At 41.3% G+C, this 6,000-nt stretch overlaps 1 non-coding gene across 1 annotated transcript; it reads right to left on the minus strand.

The window, feature by feature from the left end:
* Positions 1–4,763: 4,763 nt before the first annotated feature.
* Positions 4,764–4,943, minus strand: LOC6646645. The gene has a single exon (XR_006955047.1). It is a non-coding gene; the product is annotated as a 5.8S ribosomal RNA (ribosomal RNA).
* Positions 4,944–6,000: the final 1,057 nt, after the last annotated feature.

The raw sequence follows: 6,000 nt of genomic DNA on the forward strand, positions 1-6,000 counted from the left end.
TTTCGTTTCGGTACCAGGCGCCCCCCGCACCCGTCTTTCGGGCTTGCTTGGCCCTCACTTTTGTTTTCTCTCGCTCCCGAAATTCTTTTGGTGCTCGCATTCTAACTGCTTTCGCTCTCATGAGCGTGACGTAGGCATCGCGCGGCCCATTGGCCACCGGTATTCTCCCATGCCGTCACTCACGCATAGTGTACGTGTGACGTGCGTGTATGTACACTAATGCATGCATTTACATTTGCCTCTCCATGCTCTTAATTTATCTAATGAGGCCAATGCCCTATTTTTGCATGCAATCATGCCCTCAAGCCCGGTTTCATTTACTCTTATACAGCCACTCATACTCATTATGTTTCCCACGCATCTTCCCGCTTGTACGAAATCGCCAGCGGTTGCGTGGGGTTCGATCGGCCATGTTCGACCGGCCTCTTTCATTAGCTCTTATACGACCGAACTTATCGTATTATGTTTCCCACGCATCTTCCCGCTTGTACGAAATCGCCAGCGGTTGCGTGGGGTCCGATCGGCCATGTTCGACCGGCCTCTTGCATTGGCTCTTATACGACCGAACTTATCGCATTATGTCTCCCACGCATCTTCCCGCTTGTACGAAAATCGCCAGCGGTTGCGTGGGGTTCGATCGGCAATGTTCGGCTGGCCTTGTTTATTTGATCATTTACATCCGATTTCACTCTTATACTTTAGTTTGTGTCTTGGCTGCGTTTGTATCTGGCTGTTTGTATCTTATGTATTGTGGCTTTGTATCTTGTTTGTTGTAGCTTGTTTGTTGTGTGGGACATTATTCTTGTGTATATAATGTTCCTCACAATTAATTAAACCGATAATTTAAGAGTTATGTAAAAGTATTTAATCGCGAGAAAAAATAAAAGTTGATAAGGGCAAAAAAAAAACACGTCCGTCCTCTGCAACGAGTGAAAGTGATGGTTGTTGGTCGTACTCTACGCAAAAATAGCCTCTCAGCTATTTTGGAGAATTCGGCCAACAAACTGATCGGACGATAGGAGGCGAGATTGGCTGCAGGTTTCCCAGGTTTTGTGATCAGGATTATTTCGGCGCACTTCCACTGTTTAGGAGGAGCTGAACAGCATTCGTCGGGAGGGCTTTAATCGCTAGAACGTCTATACCATCATAGCTAGGGGATTTGGAGGCTTTTAGCTTGCCGATCTCTGCTAGCAGTTCTTCAGAATCAACCGTCTCGATAAGAAGGGCCATTTGGCAGGGTACATCTGTTGAAGCGGGTGAAGGCCTCTGACAAGTGGGTGGCGAAGGCTGCTGCCCTGTCGCTGTCTGTGCGGCACCACGTACGATCTTCCTTCCTAAGAGGCTCCTTCCTCATGATGGGTCTTTTGATGTTTTTAGACAGCCGCCAAAGGTTGTACTGCTGGTCGCCAGGCTCGACTTTGTCCAGAAAGTTTTCCAAAGAGTTCCGGCGGAGTCTGTGTAGTAGCTCTTTGAGTTGCTTGGCCGCTTTGTTGAAATCTGCCTTATCCCTCGGGTTGCGAGAATATTGCCTCACACGACGAAGTCGCCTCTTTTCAGCGATGATACCTCCGGGTTCCAGAGATGCGCGTTCCTACGTGGAACATTATTGGTATTTCTGGTTGTTGTCGGAGTGGCTTGTGAGCCCGCATTGTGGATGGCAATGTTGAGTTTTTCAACAGCATCGTCCAAATCCTCCTCGGAGTTGAGCTGAACAGTGGGGTCAAGGTTGCTCTGGAGCCACGACTGGTAAACTTGGACGTTTGTGTTACGCTTAAACATCCTGCTTCTGCCACTTTTGGTGCTGTCTGGCATGTTAACGAGAAGCTTGACTGCGCAGTGGTCGGAGCAGACATCTATATCGTTGCTGGCAATAACCCTGTGTCTATGCAACCCCTTTAAGACAGCGAAGTCCAGAAGGTCTGGGATTTTGTTGGCGTCCATGGGCCAGTACGTGGGCTCTCCAGTGGAGTGGGTCAAACCTGCTGTTCGCTATGCAGTTAATCAAGGCTCTGCCCTTGGGGTTGATAATGCGGGATCCCCACCAAGTATGTTTTGCGTTAAAGTCTCCTCCAATAATGAAGCGAGTCCCTAAGCTATCAAATAGGTTTTGGAACGAGGATTGAGCAAAGTGGTGTCTTGGAGGGGAGTAGACGTCCGCAATAGTGGTGTCTCCGGTTGGACTTAAGACTCTTACTTTGGCGCACTGGGCCCAGGGCTCCTGGTACGCAGGGAGTTCCACATACTTGATACCCCTTTTGATGACTATTGCTGCACCTCCGCGCGCAGTTCCGTTGGGATGATTGGCAGGTATGACGTCATAGCCGTTAATTGAGAAATAAGATTTGCTTGTAAAGTGGGTTTCTGAGACGAGTAGAATGTCAACATGTTTAGTTATCAGAACGTGCTCGACCTCTTGCCTGCTCTTACACAGGCCGTTCGCATTCCATATTAGTATATGGAGGCTTAGTTGCATAGCTTGGCCATGAGAGACATGAGCATTTGCGACAGCGCCGCAAACTGGTCTAGCATTTTATACATCATAGCCTCGAGACGATCGACTCTTGATTCGTTTCTTATTTCCCCAATTACTGGTTGTTCTTGCTGCTGCTCTTGCTTTTGTGATTCTCTAAGAGCGTTGGCGAATGTTAAGCCAGGTGAGACGGCTGCAGCGTTGGCGAATGTTAAGCCAGGTGTGACGGCTGTAGAGATGGAGCCTGATGGTTTTATTATTTATTATTTCATTTGACATTTTTAAAACTTAAAAATTTTCGGCTTTCGCCTTGAACTTAGGACCGACTAACTCGTGATCAACCACTGTTCACACGAAACCCTTCTTTACTTCGGTCCTCCAAGGTCTCATTCGATTATTTGCTACTACCACCAAGATCTGTACCAATGGCGGCTCCATGCAGGCTTACGCCAAACACTTCTAAGCACACCATTGTACCTTCCTACTCACTAAAGTTTCAAAATTTATATTATAAATAATATAAATCATCTACTTTAGCGGTAATGTATAGGTATACAACTTAAGCGCCATCCATTTTAAGGGCTAGTTGCTTCGGCAGGTGAGTTGTTACACACTCCTTAGCGGATTTCGACTTCCATGATCACCGTCCTGCTGTTTTAAGCAACCAACGCCTTTCATGGTTTCTGTATGAGTTGTTAATTTGGGCACCGTAACATTACGTTTGGTTCATCCCACAGCGCCAGTTCTGCTTACCAAAAGTGGCCCACTGGGCACAATATATCATAACATTTAAATGCACCAGCTATCCTGAGGGAAACTTCGGAAGGAACCAGCTACTAGATGGTTCGATTGGTCTTTCGCCCCTATACTCAATTCTGACAATCGATTTGCACGTCAGAACTGTTTCGGTCTTCCATCAGGGTTTCCCCTGACTTCAACCTGATCAAGTATAGTTCACCATCTTTCGGGTCACAGCATATATGCTCAAGGTACGTTCCAGTTAGAGGTATAAATAATATAAATATCATTATACATAACTATATAGAACGCCCCGGGATTGTGTTAATTATCTATAAATAGTTAAAAAAACTAATCCCATTATTAGTCAAGTTAATTATGCTGTTTGGTTTATATCCCAATAACTTGCACATATGTTAGACTCCTTGGTCCGCGTTTCAAGACGGGTCCCGAAGGTATCCTGAATCTTTCGCATTGTTAATCATACAACTGCATATAATAAACACAGAAAATCAATGATAATCATGCTATTATATAATTCCGAAAAATTAACGCACTGTATTCATATAAATTTATCAACACTTTATCAAATTAATGACATTTATTCTATGTTAAAATGCAAGCAAAATAATTTAAATAAACTATAAGTCATATTTTATGATAAATTTGGTTTATGTTAATAGATTACAATGTCCTTATATGGAAAAAATGCACACTATTATTATAATATTATTAAAATATTAAAACTCTAATGATGAATTTCCCATAATGGATATTCAGGTTCATCGGGCTTAACCTCTAAGCAGTTTCACGTACTATTTAACTCTCTATTCAGAGTTCTTTTCAACTTTCCCTCACGGTACTTGTTTACTATCGGTCTCATGGTTATATTTAGTTTTAGATGGAGTTTACCACCCACTTAGTGCTGCACTATCAAGCAACACGACTCTTTGGAAACACCATCTAGTAATCATTAACGTTATACGGCCCTGGCACCCTCTATGGGTAAATGGCCTCATTTAAGAAGGACTTAAATCATTAATTTCTCATACTAGAATATTGATGCTCCATACACTGCATCTCACATTTGCCATAAAGACAAAGTGACTTAGTGCTGAACTATTTTCTTTTCGCTCACCGCTACTAAGAAAATCCTTGTTAGTTTCTTTTCCTCCTTAATTAATATGCTTAAATTCAGGGGGTAGTCCCATATGAGTTGAGGTTGTATATACACACAAATATATTATTTAATATATTAAAACCATTGTTAATTTTTACTTTAAGTGAAGAATAATATTCTGACACAATTAATTTTTCATTTTATATCATTAATAAGAGGGAATTCTAGATTAAAATTTAATATTTTTTATGCTACACATTCCTCAGTATCATTTGATTTGAAAAAGAAAATAATACATCTTCGTTTTTCTCATACATATGTGAGCCAATGTGTTTCAATTATTATTAATATTATGAATATACATAATATCCAATAATATACCATATGCTTTAATATTTCGTCAAATATTCAAACAACTTATTTAGCATAGTCTTACAACCCTCAACCATATGTAGTCCAAGCAGCACTCTAAAATTAATCAAAATACCATAACAGCATGGACTGCGATATGCGTTCAAAATGTCGATGTTCATGTGTCCTGCAGTTCACACGATGACGCACAGTTTGCTGCGTTCTTCATCGACCCATGAGCCGAGTGATCCACCGCTTAGAGTGATTATTAAATTGTTTGTTTATTTCATTACGTCAATAATATTTTTATTGAAAGCAATTAAAAATACACCATTGTACTGTCATATATCAATTCCTTCAATAAAATCTTAACCCAAACGAATGCTGCGAAATGTCTTTTTTAACATAAGTGAACACTGGACTTGACAAAATTAAAAATCTTGAAATTTAAAGTAAACTATCAATTTATGTAAAACGTTAACGTTAAATGCAGGTACAACATTGTACATTTGGGATGTTGCTTTAACCAATGTATGCCCAAACCAACAATGGCCAATACATTACGCAACGCCTGTATATTATGGTACATATACACGCAGATAAATAAAGATATACAAAAATCATTTTCAATCTCCGATCGGAATACATAATTTAAGAAGAGTTAATATATTTTTTCGGTCAACTTTTGCGAAACAACCGTAACACGCAAGGCGTCACAGTGATCACGTCCGGAGACCTCACTAAATAATTCAATCGGTAGTAGCGACGGGCGGTGTGCACAAAGGGCAGGGACGTAATCAATGCGAGTTAATGACTCACACTTACTAGGAATTCCAAGTTCATGTGAACAGTTTCAGTTCACAATCCCAAGCATGAAAGTGGTTCAGCGGTTTACCCGGACCTCTCGGTCTAGGAAATACACGTTGATACTTTCATTGTAGCGCGCGTGAAGCCCAGGACATCAAAGGGCATCACAGACCTGTTATTGCTCAATCTCATTATTGCTAGGCGCAATTTGTCCATTTAAGAAGCTAGTGTCCTTATAATGGGACAAACCAACAAGTACGGCTCCACTTATATAAACACATTCAAACACAATAAACATTTTACTGCTACCATGAATGAAGGCAATATAAGCTTCAACACCATAATCCTGAAGATATATATTTAATATATTTGATTCTCGTTCGTTATCGTAATTAACCAGACAAATCACTCCACGAACTAAGAACGGCCATGCACCACCACCCATAGATTCGAGAAAGAGCTATCAATCTGTCATACACACTTATGTTCGGACCTGGTAAGTTTTCCCGTGTTG

Source organism: Drosophila willistoni, unplaced genomic scaffold (genome assembly GCF_018902025.1).
Source record: "Drosophila willistoni isolate 14030-0811.24 unplaced genomic scaffold, UCI_dwil_1.1 Seg422, whole genome shotgun sequence".
NCBI classification, from domain to species: domain Eukaryota; kingdom Metazoa; phylum Arthropoda; class Insecta; order Diptera; family Drosophilidae; genus Drosophila; species Drosophila willistoni.